A 19,066-nucleotide genomic window follows, 5' to 3' on the forward strand; every position below is an offset into this window, starting at 1 on the left:
CTTTCTGAAGTATCCACTGGGCACTGTCTTTGATCACTTGGCAATAAGTTCAGAGATGATTGCCCAGCAAAAATTGATATTACTAAAAGAAAAGCTAAGAAGCAATAAATGACTTTCTTATAAGCTAGTTTTTCATTTTCCATTTGTATTCTGTGGTCAGTTATTCACTTGGACAGCAAGCATTTACCCTTAATTATGTTTGTCTTCTTGAGCTGGTGCAGGTTTATTAAATCCTAAAAATGCTGCTATGAAAGCTGTGAGGTACCTAAATTATCCTTATTTATACTCAACTTCATCCTTCTGAAGTGATGGAGGCAGATATTGTTCAATGAAAGCCAGGAAAACATGGTTTATCACAGTTTATCACATTGAAGTACATATAATTTACTCATCTGTGCACTTTTTTGCTTTTTCCTGCTTGTTTCCTGCATGGAAATTATAAAACTGTTTATATAAATGTTTTATATAAATTATAAAAATGTTTACAAAAATGTTTTTCACATTCCTAAATTTGATTGTTTCATAAGACTCTAGATCTTTAACAATTAGGTTTAACTTCAGGTTTAGATGAAACTCTGTCTTAGGTGGCTAAACATATGTTTTGTTCTTTGGCTTCTCAGTGATCAAGACACCCACTGGGACCCACGAGCCCCAGCTGTTACTTTTTGTGGTCTTCCTTGATAGTGGGAAATAAATAACAAATTCTCAGGTGGAAGAAGGGCTTCATTAACCTGCTGGAGTCTTATCTCCCACTGTAAATTTAAGGCTTACAATCTGGACCCTTCACCCACGTGCATGGAGATGTGAAAACAGGAGGCATCTTTTCTAGAAGGCAAGTCTCCTGGCCAGTCTCATCTGTGAGGAATATTTATGGTTGGGAGGGATTATAGTGTCATGCCTGGGCCCAAGTTAGTCTGTGGAGCAGATTTGCTCTTCTGCATTTCGCCAAGGCCCTGTAATGACATGAGGAATGAAAACAGAACCATTCCAATTTCCAGGGAAGTTTTTAATCAGTCCCAGCCACTGATATCAAAATAAGTCATATAAAGCTGGTTAATTGCTGTTGTTTGGTTGTCTATTGCTCTAATGTCAAGAATGAAATTACTCTTGGATTCAGCTCTGTTATGCACAAGTTATGTCACACTTACCTTTACCTAAAGACAGGGATAGCCTGCAGCTTAAATTTTTGAATCCTGTACCTCTATTCAGACACTCAGAAAAAGTTATGTTTTTTCTGAGGCTGATCCATGCCAACATCACACTTTTGACACTTTTGTATTCATTAAAATCACAAAACCTTCCAATTTTTTCCTTAGCATTATTTTAAGCATTGCAAATTCCTAACTGAAGTTTGCAGTCATGACAGGAGTAATGCTTCACAGTCCACATCTGAGATTTCAAGCACCCTACTGATGCTTTTGTCAGTCTAACTTTCCTCTAAGAGCCTCTTAAGTAACTTTTATTGTAGCTGTTCAGTATATATTTTTTTCTGGTTTCTAGAAGGCATGTCAAGCTAACCTGATCAGATATGAAACTGGATGCTCTGGAATAGTTAGGGAAGTGTGTGAGAATTTTTAGTAGGTATGGTTTCAGCCTTTTTTGTCCTCAGATAAATGAAAGTGGTTTTTAACATGTCCACAGTGACCTGTGCCATTGGAGTAAATGGTTATGCAATATCTGCTGGTCTGTGCACTGTTATTATCTCTGTTATTACAATAGCTGAGCTCTTCACAAGCATAGGAGAGAATCCATTGTTCCTCAGAACACCCTGGGGCTTTGAAGTAGGAAATCCATCATGTCTGTGGGGAATGAAAGGTGAAGACAAATTAAGGGCTAAACCTTAAAGGTCCTTGAGGCTTGCAACACTAAGATGAACAACATTTAGAGGGAGACTGAGACTGGGGTATTCTCATCTCCAGGTCAGTCAGACCTGAGGAGTTAGACACTCATGCAATTGAGCCTGAAAAATCCCTGAAGCCATCAAAGACTTGATTTCAGATGGAGAAGATGCAATTTAAATTCTCCTGCAGGTTTCTGCTCTGGTGAGTACCAATGCTTGATATGATGAAAATAAGTTATTGGACTGCATTTATCTCAAACACTTTAAAAAAAAAAAAAAGTTATTCTACACTTACAGCACAGGACGGGGAAACCTGGATTGAAAGCACTCAATTAGACAAAAGAGGGATCAAAACCAGGTTTCTTACATACCACACACAGATCTGCCCTAGCTGCAAGAAGGCCCTTGTTCTCCCCTGTGATTGTCTGCTAGTTCTACTTCATGTGATTTCTGGTTACGTGTTTCTGAAAGCCCATAGCAGCTCATGGGCTGTAGGATTGCTAGCATAGTTAGCTTTGTAGAATCTTAGACATGGGATGCTCGGATCCTTCAGGGGTTTGGGCACTAACCAGTTCTTCCTCAGATCATCTAACTAAGATCATGGCTCCTAACTGGACTGTTGCATAAAAAGAGAAAAATGTCCCTTGTCTACAGGCACAAGGTCTTAGTGTCACATTATTCTTTGACCTTATTCCTGAGCATTTACCTCACATTAACTGCACCAGTAGAGGTCATGAGAAGGAGAATACCATTTTGATTGAACTTGTGACTATCTTTCTCAGTATTTATTGGTGTGAACTGGTGGACCCATGCTCTCCAGATAGGTCTTTCTTCATTAAAGCATGTGACAGAAATCTGAGAATAGTATTGATACCTCTGTAGAAGCCATATGTTTCTATGTGCTTCATGGCCTTAAGCCAAAAATACTTTGTCCTAATAATGAAAGAAGATGACTTTAGAGACCTAGTTTTTAAAAAATAACCATTCATTTTCACCAATATCTTTGATATTGTGAATTACCTGCAAGTTATTCACAAGGCTTCTGGTGACATATTTACAGGTTTTCAGTATTCATGAAATTTATTTGTTCTATGCTACCCAAGTCAGATAATTAAAGGATGGCTTCCATAGCTGTCTTTGCCTTACTAAACACTTCTGAACATAGCATCCTTACCGTGTCACATGCCTGAGAAAACAGAACTGGAGAGAGACATTTTCAGTTTGCTCTTCCTGGTTAAAGTATCTCTAGATTGCTGTATTGGTGGGAATCTGTTGATGCTAAGAAATCTGGAGTAGATAATCTGGAGTAGAACTGTGTGCAATCTAGTATCCAACTGTCCACAAGGAACAACAGCTGGAAGGACTGAGGTTGCAGGCCTTTGCAACCTAATGGAATCCCATAGATTTCTAATCTCTTGCTATCATTCTGCCTTAGAGAAATCCATTGTGTACTAGGAGACACTGCTAAACCTGGGCTCAGAGACCTTAAGCAGACAGAGTGATGGTAGGACTTAGTATTTCTCCCTAAGATGGCCAAGCTGATTCACTTCCACGGAAACATATATTCATATAAATAATTTAGGTAGGAAAAGGCTTTTAAAATAATGTTATCCAAACATCAACTCAGAACTGCCAAGTCTACTACTAAACCTTGTGCCCCAGCAACTTGACTATACATCTTTTAAATACTTTCAGGGATGGTGACTCAGCCACTTCCTTGGGCAATTTGTTCCAGTGCTTCACACCTCTTTCCTACAAATTTTTTTCCTAATGCCCTACCTAAAGCTCCTCTGATACAACTTGAGGCCATTATCTCTTTTCCTGTCACTTGTTACCTGCAAGAAGACACGAACCCCCACCTGGCTGCATCCTCCTGTCAGGCATCTGCAGAGAGTGATGAGCTCCCCCCGAGCCTCCTTTTCTCCAGGCTGACCCCCCCAGCTCCCTCAGCTGCTCCTCACAGCCCTTGTGCTCCAGCCCCTTCCCCAGCCCCGCTGCCCCTCTCTGGACACGCTCCAGCCCCTCAATGTCTTTCTTGCAGTGAGGGGCCCAGAACTGAGCCCAGGGTTGGAGGTGTGGCCTCAGCAGTGCTGAGTGCAGGGGGACGGTCACTGCCCTGCTCCTGCTGGCACAGCAGTGCTGATCAGGCCAGGGTGCCATCGGCCTCCTTGGACACCTGGGCACACCCTGGGGCACGTTCAGCTGCTGTCAGTCAGCACAGGTCCTTTTCCACCAGTCAGTTTCCAGTTCATAGGTACATGATTTCTAGGAGGTACTTGATATCACAATCAACATTCCAAGAGCAGAATTATGTTTTCTTTCACTGCACTTGTCCAACTAGCTTTTTTCTAGTTTCTTTGAAGTCAGACAAGGTATAAACATGTAGAAACATAGCCAGTTATGTCAGATTTCCTCTTCTTTAAGTAATAAAACTCTTACATGAGAATAGACATTTACATCTGTGCGCATGACATTTCAGTTGATAGCTCTCAGGTATGTGGCTGAAGAGAAAACCATGAGAGTATCACCCTTCACATATCAAGACAACTCTAAAATTATACTTCTCTCTCTATAGTTTTACCTGATGTCAGCCACATTTTCACTCTCCTTTCTTTTTTTATAAGAAAATTAAATTAACCCTAAAACTCAAGGAGCAATATCATGATTTGTTGGAGGAATCAACCCCCTTAAACAAATAATTTATTAACAGTTAGGACATGCTATACCCTATTAAGAGTCATGGAAAATTTAGAAATAAGCTTGCAACATGTACATTTATCAAAGGCTTTGAAAACAGGGAGTCAGCTGAAGTTCAATTAGTTCTCATTCATAAAGTTACGTGGAGAAAACCTGTAGAATATGCAGAGTTCACATCTAACTAGCAGATAACACCATGCAAAACCTACCCCAAAAACAACACATAGATCTTGTGAGAGACCCAGCTAAATCAACCAACTAAAGCAGAAGGCCACAGAGATCACATGGTATCCACACCAATAACATGGTCAGCTCCCAAAACAACAAAAGATCAAAGTCCTGAAATATTTTTGAGACACTGCTCTATGTTTCACTTGGATAAAGATAACTAATAAAACATCATGAATCTATCACAGAATATCTATACAACCAGATAAGGGAAACTGTGAGCTATGGAACTAGTTTTGCTCCTTTTGTTTTCCCCACAAAATATGAGGGATTAGAAGAAAAACACTTCCCCAAGGCCTCAGAAAGATTATTTAAAAATTCAGCAAGAAATCAGTGCATGATGATTAGAGAAAGACAAAAAGACAATAGACCACAATCTGCTACCAAATTTAGAATCCTCGGTGCTGGGTTGTTGGGGTAAAATCACTGAATTTGCCGCAAAGATTTTTTTTCTCAAGACAGTGCTATATTTAGCTCTTCTTGAGTGATCTCATGTATTAAATTACATGTTATTTTCTGTGGCCTTACTTCTATAGTCTGTTCTGCCAGGAAATTATCTGGATTTGTAAAAAGCTAACTAAGCTAGAGCTGTATCAACTTAATAGGGCTATTGGCCTCAATTCGGCATGCACAGAAGGGCAAAGCTATTGAAAAGTATTGGTAGAGACAAGTGTCTTATGCTGGTTCCTTTCAGGTCAAGTTGAATGCAGAGCATAGGGAAAAAGTGTAGAACACAATGGAATAATGACTCTAAATATAGCTTCACAGAGAGGCTAGGCCACGCTGCAGGAGATGACAAAATGTATTTGAAGGAAATAATTTGTACCAGTACCTGTAGGGATATTGAAAAGACAACACATGAAGTTAACTGGTGACGTCAGTGCTAGGGAAACCTCCAGCAATCCTTCTCGTGGCCACCAACAGTGCCTGGGAGGAGGCTCAGTGGCAGCTGCTTTGGCTCCCACACTGTTGCTGCATCCTCACCTTCCTCATCACCCAAAGCAGAGGACAAACGCAGAAGATTGTCTGCACTTCACCACTAAAGTTGGAGTGGAGACAGTCTTTTTTCTCTTTACCTGGGCAGAAAATACTCCAATCTAAACAGGGAACTCCATGAAATGCTTCACTGCTGTTACTGTCGAGCGCAAATTTCACACGTATTCTCAGCTGCTGACAGAAAAGCAAAATTGATCTGGTAATTTTAGGCACCTGGAGATCTCAGGCATTAGCTGAGCAAAGATTTATAAAAAAAGTTTGAGTTGTCTGAGAAGGAGACTTGTAGATCAGCAAATTCTTTCAGGAAGGCAATGGAGCTAGATCAATTTTACAACTGAGAAAAGATCACTTGGAGAGTTTTTGTAGTATGATATTTATGTAGATACAAGTTTTTGTATCTAATCATAAAAGTAAGTTTACCCCTCCATTTTTACTGTGCTTCTGGAAAGGTGAATTCAAACTGTTTTTTAAAGAGAAGCCTTGGAAGATCTCAAAATTCATGATGCATTCCTGCAACGATGCAGATAAAAAAAAATCCACTTTGATTTTAGTTAAGTCATTCCATGTGTAGATAACTACATCTCAGTGATATAAGTGGTCCACAATCCTGCCCATGTCTTCTCTTGGTTTCCCAGGAACTGTTGAGCATTTCCAACACAGAGACAAAGGCAGGAGTACATTCCCTTTGAAGGCAGGCAGAAATTGTGAGAGCCCCATGCAGCAGGTGCCAGTGTTCACCACCATGCAAAACCAGTATGTAAATGTGTGCAAACAGCTGCCATCCCTTTAACTTTGCTCAAAACTTTGGACATTTCAGATGCTGGAACAGGAGCATGGCCAGCAGCAGATCCTCCTTCAGGCAGCCAGAACAGTGTTAGATCACTGCTGCCTTTTAAGGGAAGAGAGGAGTTCCTTGGGCAAGCTGGGCAGCAGCGTCATCAGATCTCTCACAAAACCTGATTTATGTGCAGCAAGCTCCAAGCCTGACAATGTGAGGAACAGCAGGCCCCAGCTTAAGTTTATGGTCTTATACCAGGGAATAGATTTGCTTGGACTCAGGAATGTCCTCAGGCATCCATTCCGAAAAAGAGCAGAGTATTCATTTCAGGATAGTCCTTTGGCAGACACAGCAAAGCCCCTGGAAGGCAAGCTAAATACAGAATCATATATGTACAAATTAGAAGAGTTGTCTGGGGAGAACTCCAAAGAGAATATAATTCAATTACATTGTGAACAGAAATCTACTTTTGTCTGCAGAATCCTTCTGGAAGCAACTGAATAGATAGGGATTCTGCCCAAAAAATTATATCCAAGGATTAAAGTAGATCAGGAATTAAATGACTGCCACTTCTGACATGCTCACAAGAAAAAGACTAGCACAATCTGAAGGTGAGCTGGCAAGACAAAGTCATATTACAGCTCTGTTTTGCATTGGGAGGGCCTTAGCTGTACAGCCACAACTAGTATGAGAAATAAAGCAATTCAGAAAGAATTATCTTAAATGAAAAGTGTCTAAAAAGGATAACTTTTGAGGAAAAGAAATGTGGTTCAGCTTGAAAGAATAGACTGAAATGTCAGTTTTCCTCAAATGCATTGAGAGTGCAGCAAAGAGGAAGGGAATAATGTGCTCTGATCTGTGCTGGGACAGTATGGCCTGACAATGTGGCAAGAAAATTTCAGATACCTTTACAGACTTCCAGTCTATGGGTTTTTAAAAGACTAGGCTGAACCCTGACTGCTTTTGTTGACCCATTAATGCTGGCAATATTTTAAAAATACTTTCAAGTTTTGTCTTCCCAAATACACAGTTTTTAAGGGAAAGCTGATGAGCAGCACAGCACATAACAAATGTGTGGGAGTCTGACCCCACTGGAGCAGACTTTTAGTAGATATCAAAGACTTTTTCCAGTCATATTCCCACTGAACTCTTCAGAAACTTGTGACTGTTCTTATAGATTTCAGAGAAAAAGATAATGCCTATATTCACCCAGAGATAAACAAGAGTTGGTAAGGATTCTAGAGGAGATCTGGAAATTGGAAATCAACATTTTACTTTAAATTCCTACATTCACATTTTTTCTAATAAAGGCTAAAAGAAATATGTGAACAGAAAAGAAATTAGACAGAGGAAATATACCTCCTTCTTTCTGGCTTTTGACTTCTCTAACCAGGTCTTGAGAGGGATTTCTAGTGTAGGTACCAGCAATTCCCTCATCCAAGTCCATGCAAATATCTTTATTTTTAACATATTTTAGATATTTTAAGAAATTACAAGATTTGAACACCAAATGAGAAGAAATGTGCTCCCACTTGAATTTTCAGTTGCAACATATCTAGCAGCTCTTTTAGAGTGAGCTCAAAGTGTAACCTATTCAGTACCCAAAATACAGAGTCTGTGTCTGGTTTTGAGTAGTTAACAACACTTTTTCTGACCATACAAATCATTTTATCTCCTGTGAAATGTATCATTTTATATCCCAGTTGGTTTTAATAAATCTCTAATCACCAAAAAAAAAAAAAAAAAAAAAAACAAACAAACTAACTAACTAAAAGAGGATTTAACAGTAGATTTATTTTACTCCTGGAATTTGGCCCTTTATATCTGATTTATAGTGGGGAAAAAAAAAAAAAAAAAAAAAAAAAAAAAAAAGAAAGTTTGGATTCTGTTTCTGAGATGTAACCTATATTAAAAGTAATTTCAAGTCTAGAAGACATATATTTTGCCAAATCCTTTCCTCACAGAAGACTAAATTCATAGTTAATTTAGTTCATTTATAAAGGCCAAATGCCTCCTTTTCCTGGTCTGGATTAACCACAAAGTGAAAATTCTGCCATTTTAGCATTGAAAACCATTGAGGTAAGTCCAGTGATTTTTAGTCAGAGTATCATGCCCTAATACCTTGAGATCAGTAGACAGGTGATTACACTCAAAGGATGTATTTGTACATGCGTGTGTGCAAGTGTGTATACTTATATAGACTTGTATGTGAAATTGTCCTTATACAAATACATATGCAGATACACATAAACAAATTACATTGTATAGATACATACAGAGAATATATATGTTACATATTCAATATATCGTATATTTATTGCAAATGCAAATTCCTAAATATACAAATGATGTAAGAATATGAGGAGGAGGTTAAAAAGGAGGTTTGGAAAAAAGTAAGCTTTTCCCAGTCAGGAATTTGACATAATATAAAGCTTCTGACCCTTGCTGTACAGAAGCAATAGGAAATAGAATTAGTCAAGAGGAGAAAAAGAAAGTTTTCTACTGACATAAAGAGTGATAATAAACCTTCACTCTCCCATTTATGCCTATACTATCCATTTTCAGGGAAAAAAAAACATGCTCAGGGCTTTTAGGGCACTGGCAGGTGCTCCAGACAGTCCTTTGCCATTTTGGTGCTTTCTGAGGTCAGACTCCAGGATCTTTTTTTAAAAGTGCAGTGAGTAATAATATGAATGAAAGAAATACTATTTTTTTTTCATTAAAATATAGCTTGTTTTGTTCTTATGCCCATTAAATAGATCCAGAACATGAAAGTTTGGTGTAGACATTTAGACTGCTTGGGAGCAGCCCATAGAGGAAGCCCACAGCAACTGGAGCTCTTCGCAGTCCTGGGTGGATTCCTGCAGGCAAAGACTGCTCTGGGGAGATCCTGTTGGGCAGTAAGGACACACAGATCCCTTCCCAATGCACTCCTAATTCCACAGGGGTTCTTCAATGTTAGAAATCCAACAGCCATGAAAGTAGTAATGGTATAGAAGCTGGCGGCAGCACCATACCTTAGGCTACACTCCATGTAAACAGAGCTTACTATTGTCTTTAAAAGTAGGAAGATATCTTTCTTCCCCAGCAGTGAAAGGCTTCTAATGCTCTTTGTTTTGCTTATAACAAAGCATTAGCACCAAATACACACAAGTCAGCTCTATCTCTTGGGGAAGAGTCTTGCTGTTTATAGCTGTGGGGAGTGATTTAGTGTTTCCTTACTTAGCAGTGGTGTCATGCAGAAAATACAGTAATGAGACATTCATGCCTTGATTTCCCTGAAAGGAATTTTTTTTCCAAAATTTCACCAGGCAAACTGATTTGGCCATTGTTTTCCAGTGGGAGGACAAGTCCTTTGTCATATACATGTTCCATAGAACTTCCATCACTTAGGACTTGGAAAGCAGCTGTACAGACCTTATTGTCTATGTGTCCTCCCAAAAGCCTTCTAAAAACAAGAACATTTATTCCCCAACCATAAATAGTGAAATGCATTTACTCTCTTCTTATATCCCTCCTTATATTCCATATAATTTCCCAAACCTTCTTATCTGTACTTAGATACAGAACTGCTAAGAAAAGTCACAAAATTTGCTTGTTGTTTTCTGAGCCAGAGTGTGCAGATTGCAGTACTCCTTTAGTAAAAATTACTTATAAAACTAGAACTATATACAGCAATAAATGTCTGTGGTTTTTCCAGGTAACTAGCAGTTTGAGCTCATCTTCTAGCAGGCATAGAAAACCTATGGTCAATTTACTCACATCACTTCTCTGCCTGCCAAGGATTAAGAACAAGGGAAAGAAAATGAATAGACACAAGGCCATGTCACGTAATCATCACTTTTCTGCAGAATAAAATCCAGGCACTGGAGTAATTCAACCCTCATGACCTTGCTAGGATTGGAGATGTGCCAGTCCCAAGAGAAGAAATTAGATATAAGACAAATAAATGTAAGTCACAAGGACAGTGACCATTAAAATGAGATTTCATATGTATAAATGAGGCAGCAGCCAGTCAATTAGCAGGTGTGGGATGCAGGTGAGGATGAGAAATACAAAAACACAGCCTGACAAAACTGCAGTTTTCAGTGTCCACTATTGCAGCACAACCTCAGGAAATACATGCAGTCCAAAACCATGCAACATGTTCAAACTGTGCCACTGCTTTGAATTTCTGTGATGCCTCAAGACAGTGGGATGGGCAGCTGGAATGTTTTATTTTCTGTGAGAATATGAAGACAGCCTCTAGGCTTTTCTGCAATGAGAGCCATCTGTGAGCCAGTAAACATCTCAGTAAAGCCACAGAGATGAGAACTGGGGTGAGGAGCAGCAGCCATGGGGCATGTGCAGAGCTGAAAGGTGCACTGCTCCTGGGCCTCATGCCTTCTCCCGTTGGGCCAGCACAGATTTACTGCCTGCAGGGGTTAGAGGCCAGGGCCCTGCCTGGTCCCTGAGTTGTGTTTGAGCTCTGGAACTGCTGGGTCAAATTCTCTGTTCTATTTCCAAACATTATATATGCCCAAAGAGGCTATTTACTCATGGGTTTCTCTAAGAAACTTCTGGCTCCATCCTGAGTGGGGAAAGTACAGCACAAGCCCTGTACAAAGCTACTAAAGTGACTGGCTATTGGATTTGGGAAATATTTGCATTAATGAAAATATAATGAATGAAAACAGATATCATAGTAAAGCATCTTCTTTTTTTAAAAAAATAATAAATCTAACATAAATCCAGGAATGAAGAAGCAATCAAAATACATTTCATATTTACCTATAACCTAATAAAGTTGATCCATGGCATTTAAGATACAAAAAAATCCAAATCATTTGACCTTCTGCTGTAAATCCAGAGCAGGTTCTTTGCTTCTCTCTCAGCCCTCCTTTCTCAAACTCTCACATTCTAGCAGCTATTCCAAAATTAATATCAAACATTGATGACCAAGGATTTATTTGGAAAAAATGGTGCTAGGTAGAAAATGAGACAAAATAATTTGGAGTTGTTTTTCTAGAAAGAGGATAATGTGAAAATAGGTGAAGTAGTTTCATGCTTGGAATCTTAGCCTGAGAAGTGACAGCAGATATCTTTTAAGACTTGAAAGTTCCTATCTTCAGGTATTTAAAGTATTCATAAGTTCTACCTGAGGTGTGACTTTTTACAGACCTTCATTTTGATGATATCTTTTTAAGGAATTGTTAAGACAATTTTCAAGGCAGCTCTCTGACACTGCTGCATCAGATTAGCATAATAAAATTTTTCAGCTACATACAAATTTTATAATCTGCAAGACTTTCTAAGTAGGGATAGACCCTCTTTGTTTGCATATATTGGTTTGTCTTTTTGTGGTTTTTGCTTGGCTGATTGTTACTTGGTTGTTTTCCCTGGCTAGGAAAATAAAACAAACAAATACTGTAAGTCTGCTGTGTTTAGAAGAGAGGGAAGAGGTTAATCATAGACATAGAAGACATGCATAAAAAAAGAATACATTTCACAAATTCACCAAGGGAGAAGTGAAAGGGTGAAACCTGAGAAGATTTCTTGCATCCATTCTGGAACACAAGCCAGAGGCTTTGTAAACATGGTCAGCCCATGATGTCAAATAGTTGCTTTGGTTAAATATAAGTAACACATTCAATTACTGAGGCTTGTAAATGTGTTTAAAGTTATCCATAATAATCAAAGACTTATGGAATTATGGAATATCTTAGTTTTGAAAGAAGTGCAACAGATCATCTGGATCAGCCTCCTGGTCAAAATTGATCTAAACCCCGTTAAGGTGGCTCAAAACCTTGTCCACTCAGTTTTTTAAAATCTGAAAATGTTAAGACTACACAGCATCTGTGAGCAGCCTGTGCCAGTGTTTGAATGTGTCCAGTGGGAAAATACTTTTCCTAATATCTGACCCAGCTTAGCTGCCTTGTACCTTGTGTCAATGTCCCCTTATTCTTGTCGTGTGATCAAGATTCATAACTGTAAATCTGAAATGATTTCCATAGCCTTTGAGTAATTTTACTGTCATCATAGTTTCACTTGACCATCTCTTTTACAGGAAAAATTGTATGGGAATGCCCAATGCACTGTAAATCAGATACGTTTGGTGTCTGTATGTCTAATAATATGGGCATATATGTTATACTATATATATATATATATATATATATATATATATAAATACAATATTTGTGCATGTGTAATACATAGGGACATGTAGTATACAAGCATGGACATGAATATGTATGTGATGGTTGTACATTTACATGAACACAGGTGTATAAGGACAGTGCAAAGCCTGTGTGAGCCTTTAGCTAGCACTGCTCAGTGAGATGAGAGCACAGGTTTGGCAGGACTGTGCACAGCCACTCCATCACCTGCTTTTTAAGCAAACCCAGGGCATTACTGCCCCAGCGTGGTGGATCGTGCTCTTGCAAGTGCCTTGAAAATTGCAGGTCTAGAATTCACTGAATTTTTTCTCACTTTGATCCTTAAAGATTTACCACATTGTTACAAATTCAAACAGGGTTTCTTTAAATTTTCATTTCAGTTTCCCTGAACCTCAAACAATAGGGGTGCTATTAGACTAGGCAGCTCCAAAAGAGACATAATGTGCTTTTTATTTAAGAAATCATACACAGAAAAAATGCACTGCGAATTAATATAATCACTTCAACACAGATTGTTTAGAACATTTGTTGGAAGTGGTGCATTCCTTATGATTTCCTTTGGTTTGGTCAGCCAGCTGGCTCATGCCTGGAGAGACTCGTGGAGGCATTGGCTGCACTCACAATGCATTTTCCCATATAACCCAAAGCAAGTGCACTGAGAGGCTCTGGCCGTCGTTGCTGCCCTGAGATTGCTGCAGTTCTTGCACCTGTATAGCTGATAAGGCCTTACTGTATCTTATTTATAGGCTTTCAGAGCAATCTAACTGTCCTGAGAGAGCCATATGAAGTCAAATGACAGCACTGTGGGCACTGCAGCAGTGACCTCAGGCCAGGAGAACATCGTATTCCTAGGTCAGATCCATATGCACTTCAGCTAGGAATAATCTTGAACCAACTTTGAAGGTATGGGCTCAGTCAGTCTCCATGTCTGGCTTTTTCTTAACACTTTCATCCATCCCATCTCAGTGGGAGGCGGGTTTCAGCTGGCATTAAGGTCTGGTGTTCATGTTTGCCAGGCAGGTCACAGGCACAATGCCAGGGAGATGGAGCTCATCACTGCAGAGGTAGAGAGAGCCACCAGGGACTCGTGAGTTTTATTTATTGTGATGCCCAGCCAGAACACCCATTGCATTCAACTGCTATTACAGCCTGAGGGTACAGGTAAAATATGAACTGGGATATAGGACTTGCATTTTTATAGGGCTGCAACCTGCTGAAGAGGATTTATCTATATTAGAGTTTTTTACAGCCATTTGTAGTGCTGAAGATAACTTCTCCCAGCAGAAACTGGGCTTTTAAAGTTTGTTTGTAATACTCAAATACTTTTATAATGTAAACAAGAAGTAAGAGTGAGGACAGTGGTTCTAACTTCCAGAATTTGGTTTGCTCAGACAAGTGCATTTCTCTTGTGTTTCCTCCTGGTTTTGTAGAAAGATTTCTGAAAACCTGATGCAGTAAATTCAATTAATCATACCTTAATAAATGTACTGCACAAACATAGGTAGTTTATATTATAATCATTACTGAATCAATTAATCTAATTCCTAATTATTAATTCAAACCTCTACCTAGAGTATAGAGTTTGTGGTTGCCAAGGCACTGCTCTGGGACAGTATCATTTTCAAGCTTACTTGGAAGTGTCATTAAGAAAAAGGGTAGAAGGGATGTGGAAATACAGTTGGAAAATAAAACGTTGTTAAAATATTTGCTTTATTGGAAAGAGGATGATACTTCATGTATTTACATAGCCAGTTAAGACAATTACAGGGGTGGACTTAGCAGCAGGTAGAGTTCAATGGGACTACTGCAGACAGTGAGTGTTGCAGCAGGAGGGAAAATATTTCTCACAAACTGAAGAAAATGTGGTTGATCTATTTCTGGGCTATAGCAAATCTTCTCTTTGATCTACACAGTATTTCTATTTATTTTGTATAGTACTTAAAAAAAAAAAAAAAAAAAGGCAAAAAAAGGCATTTTTTCATTCTTTCAACTCAGCTAAGTTGAAAGTTGCCAGTGTTTGCTTTTACTGTTGTCCACAGGGAGACACCCCCTTCCAGTGGGCAGCTTTTTGTCAAGGAAGTAATTATGTGTTTAACTCTCCTGACATGTCTCACGGACCATAAACCTCAGGAGTTGCTATAAGCTGTTTTACAGACAGTCACTGCTACTTCAGTTCTATTGGAACTATTCTTATATTTTGGCTTCAAATTTGTGGGCCTAGAAACTATCAAAAGTCACTGAACTTTCTCATTAGAGATTCCAGGCTGGTTCTTGCTGGGCTCTGGGAGCCTACTCACAGTCCTGCAGGGGCTTCATTGTAACTTAATCCCCATTTTTACAGCTCCCTCTTGTTCCCCCTTTCCCATCAAGTCACCTGAACTACAAAACACCTGAGGTTTCATTTGAAGATTAACTTATCCAGGCTGTTTTCACCCTTGCTATTAGACAGAATTTACTTTAGACAAGTAACTACAGGTCTTTATCACACAGAAAAGGGTGCATACAGATATTTTTCAGTCTCATTATAAAGTTAATTAAAATTTTTTAGGTGTACAGGAAGGAAAATTCACTCTAAGTCACTGAAATTGATTAATTTGAGTCTGCAATATCTGGATTAACAGGTCTTCTACAATGTATCCTGTGAATACAAACACAATTTACCTGTCAGAAATTCCAGGTTCTTTTTGCTATAGTCTGTTAAAAAAGGTGGATATCTAATACCCTCTGTCATCTTCTGGTCTGTATCCTGGGGTCTGCAGGTACACAGACAGCTTTACCTTTGGCTGTATCAACTGATGGTATTCATCGTGCATAGAGGAATCCCAGGAAGACAAAGTCTTGGCTAGGAGCTGTTGGCTATGCTATAACACCACCATAAAATTTATAGATATTGAAAATGATTATTTGAAATATAATTATTTTAGTTAAAGCTGAATTCCTGCCTAAACCAACTATGTAAACCAATAAACCTAAAAATTATGGGTAACCTCAATAATTTATTTTTCAAAAGAAGTGTTAAATGAAAGGAAGGGATAAGTAAGCAGAAACAGTTCATTGAGAGGCATGTATATAGACTTTGGAGTTCCTAAGACTGCTTCCAAAGTTTTCAAGGTTTGTTTTTTTTCCAGAAGAACTAGAATTATTCGTACCAGAGCCACTGCAGTACAATGACTGCGGTTCTGCAGCTCAGGTACTCATCTCTGCATAAAATCGACCAAACAAAACACATGCATTTGAAGTAATTTTAAGCAAGCCTGACAACAGGAGCATCTGTTAGAACAAATTTCCATTCTTTTCAATTATGTGTAATTTTATTGGCCTGTCAAGTTCCTAAAGTAACCCCTAAGGACCATTTCATGCCACCATCCTATGAGATGATTTTGTAGGAGGAAGGTGAGGATACCTCACTGGGATCATCAACAAGGATCCTGTTCCCAAAACAATCTCCTTCATATTAAATTTTGGCTGGTGATCAGAAAATTCACCTATATTAAATAAAAATATCTCAGTGTTTGCCTACTGCAACAATGAATTTGAGGTTCTGCAAGCTGTTAAATCTACTGGAACTACTGGATTGTCTAAAGACAAGTGTTATGGGGGTTAATTTGTAATATTCACAATTATCAAAAATCGGAGTCTCATAAAAGTATTCTGTTTGATGCTGTGAAAACTTCTGCAGAGAAGAGCACTTGGCATATTTTTATGTGCAATTGCTAGCAATTCCTGTTAGCTCAACACTCCGTGGAGACCTCATCGCTGACCCAATAAGGGATTTAAACTTTCTCAAGATCTTATACTACAGTAGTTTGGGCTAAGGTTCTAGTTCCATTTAAAGCAAATATATACCTCTGAAATAACATTCAGAGTTTTCAGAGACTAGGAGGGGATCATACATGGCTTACGGTAATGTGTGCTGTGGATATTTAATCAGAAGGGACAATATTTGCAGACACATGGAACATTCATAATTTAATACAGGCTAACTTGCAACATTATAAGACCCATAGGCACTTTGGGAATGATTTTATCTTTATTTATTTCCAGACTGATACTGAGAAATATTTCTTGGTATAGCCAGGGCTGTTTTTAACACTCTTGATGGTACTAGGTCAGTGGCCTCCTGTAGGGTAAGACAGAAGCCTCTGCTGAAGGATTACAGCACTGACATTATTGTAGCAGGCAGTTTAGTTTCCTCAAATAAAGTGTGATGTCCACTTCAGAAGGAAGTAACTCACAGAATTCTAAAATTATGCTGACAGACGAAGTCATTTCTAGAAGAAACATTTTCTTTTGAGAAACAGCATCAACATGTCAGGAGAGACCTTATGTGCTCTAGCACAGCCACATAAAGTAATCTTGAATCTTTTACTGCCAACATGATTCGATAGCAACCTGATATTGCACCTTATCTTCAGTTCACCAGAAAGATTTGCTCATGCTCTATGTATTTTAAAAAATTCACTGTGTCACTGGTATTTCTCCATTCAAAAGTGAGGATGTTGTGACCCAGCTGCAGAGCCTCAGTTTACCATTAGGAGATGGGGGACTGAATAAATTGGGCTACAGACAGGACAGAGTCAGTGAGTGTCTCAACTGGAACTTTTAGAACAGCAGTTCTAAAGAACAAACCCATAGCAGTGCCTTTTGCAGTGAAGACATTAACTCATGAAATCCCATGGGTTTTTTCTATTGAAGTTGACTACATCATTTGAGTTCAGGTAAAGTTACATAAAATCTTCATTGGAAATAATAAAATACTCTCTTTGAGAAAGAACTGAAATTTTCTCTTCATTAATTCATCAAATTACTTATTTGAGCATGTTGACATCAATTAGTATAATTTTCTCCTGGCATAAATGAAGAAGCTGAAGAACAGAGACTTGAGCTGGTTTAACAAGGGTCATAGGAAAATACATTTATTTGTATTTGAGAGTGAGTAGGTTTTGCCTACTATAAAAAAATTTTTAGACTGTTTTTCACTTTATTTATGCCCTTTGCCCCTTGCAGACTTACTAGAATATGCTTGTTTATAAAGCACAATGAAATATCAGAATGGTATAAAAGTGTTCATATATAAAAGGGCATAAAAATATTGTAATTAACATTGACAATGATTTATCTGATGCATTTTACTTTGCATACAATAGGAACTGATCTTCTTTAATTACTTTGACTGGAGTTCCATTGATTAAAGGAGCAAAGCGTAAATGTCAAGGAGCTAAATCACAGAATATTCAAAAGCTTAAAACAAAACCAAATACTACTAAAATAGTAGTATTTTCTCCTTGGACAGAGAAAGCACTGAAAATTTGTACTTTTTCATCCCTACTGCACTACCATATGGTGATGAAATATTTTGAGGTTACTCATACACCAGGGAAGAACAGTGCATGGGATTCCCTGGCCTTCTAAGAGCATGGAGCTAAAGGTACACACCTCAGACTTGATTAACTTCTCTTTTGATATGAGCTTCTGAAGCACAAGTAGTTTTCCAATCATAAACTTTGTGAATTCTATTTTCCATAAGCCAAATTAAAATTTAAGCAGGAGCATAAGTACTTAGATTATTCATACCAGGCAGTTTCTAACAAATTTTAAAAAGCGTTAAATATTTACATGAAAAACTAGCAATTTACACTATAAGAACAATTTCTTCTGTTCTGCAAATGAGTATAGTTTCAGATTATGTGGTTTATAATGTATTAATTATAATGTTCAGATAGAAAATTCAAGCCTGAGGGAAATCTCTAAGAAGCAAATGCCAGATTTTGTTGAACTAAACTGCATTTTGGGACACAGAAGTCATGAGAACATGTTCTTAGTAAATTACAGGATACAGCTGCTATAGCTGAAGTACTGCCAGGATCAAGCTATGTATTTTAAGCTTTGAAAACATATTATTGAAAATATATGCTCATCCCAATGTACTAAAGCATGAAATATAAACTTCTCTTTATGATAAATGTCCTGGTTTGTCAATCAGAATTTAGTTGCCATGTGATCTGCAACAGAGTTTTTCTCGTGTTAGATAGATTTGGTTAATGTGTGGTCTTGTTTATGCTGACCCACAGCTACACTAATGAAGAAAGAAAAATGAAATATTGGTGCAGAGTAAAGAAGAACCCTACTCATCCATCATCCCTGGGGGATGGGCTAGATTCTTGGGAAGGCAAGTTAGATCCTGCCCCTCTCAGCAATTGTCCTCATCCATTCAAGCCCTTCCAATGAGATAATTTGATCTCATTGCATCAGTGATGAACCATCATTTGTGATGGTTTATAGCCCTGCAGTGTTCATGAGCTGCAGTGCTGATTTCTGCCAAGCTGAGACTTCTCACATTTCAATAGAAATGTTACTAACAGCTACAGT

The sequence above is a fragment of the Lonchura striata genome, chromosome 1, assembly GCF_050655825.1.
Source record: "Lonchura striata isolate lonStrDom1 chromosome 1, ASM5065582v1, whole genome shotgun sequence".
Lineage (NCBI taxonomy): Eukaryota > Metazoa > Chordata > Aves > Passeriformes > Estrildidae > Lonchura > Lonchura striata.